At 44.3% G+C, this 287-nt stretch overlaps 1 protein-coding gene across 1 annotated transcript in view; it reads left to right on the top strand.

Moving 5' to 3' along the window:
- Positions 1 to 287, top strand: part of LOC119585340 (gonadotropin-releasing hormone receptor-like) — a 107,275-nt gene that overhangs the window by 76,841 nt on the left and 30,147 nt on the right. The gene's annotated exons all lie outside the window — the stretch shown is intronic.

Here is a 287-nt window from a genome sequence, read left to right as displayed (position 1 = left end):
TTCTATTCCTTCGTCTATTCCCTCTTTCTCCTCTATCTCTTATTCCCCTTTCTTACATTCCTCCTTCCTTCCTCTTTACTTCCTCTCTCCTTCTGTCCTCTCAGACACTTCCGCTTTGGTTGCTTCCTTACCCCTTCACTCTGTCTTCTAATCTCCCTTTCTTCCTTCCTTTTTTTCTCCCCTTCCCTCACACCAGCATTATCTTCCTCTCTCTTCCTCTCCTTCTTGACACCTTCTGTATCCTTTAGATACACTTGACCTTGCCTTTCTCAGGGTCTTTTTCCTTA

The sequence above is a fragment of the Penaeus monodon genome, chromosome 19 (genome assembly GCF_015228065.2).
Source record: "Penaeus monodon isolate SGIC_2016 chromosome 19, NSTDA_Pmon_1, whole genome shotgun sequence".
Taxonomy (NCBI): Eukaryota; Metazoa; Arthropoda; class Malacostraca; order Decapoda; family Penaeidae; genus Penaeus; species Penaeus monodon.
This window is presented reverse-complemented; position numbering and strand designations above follow the sequence as displayed.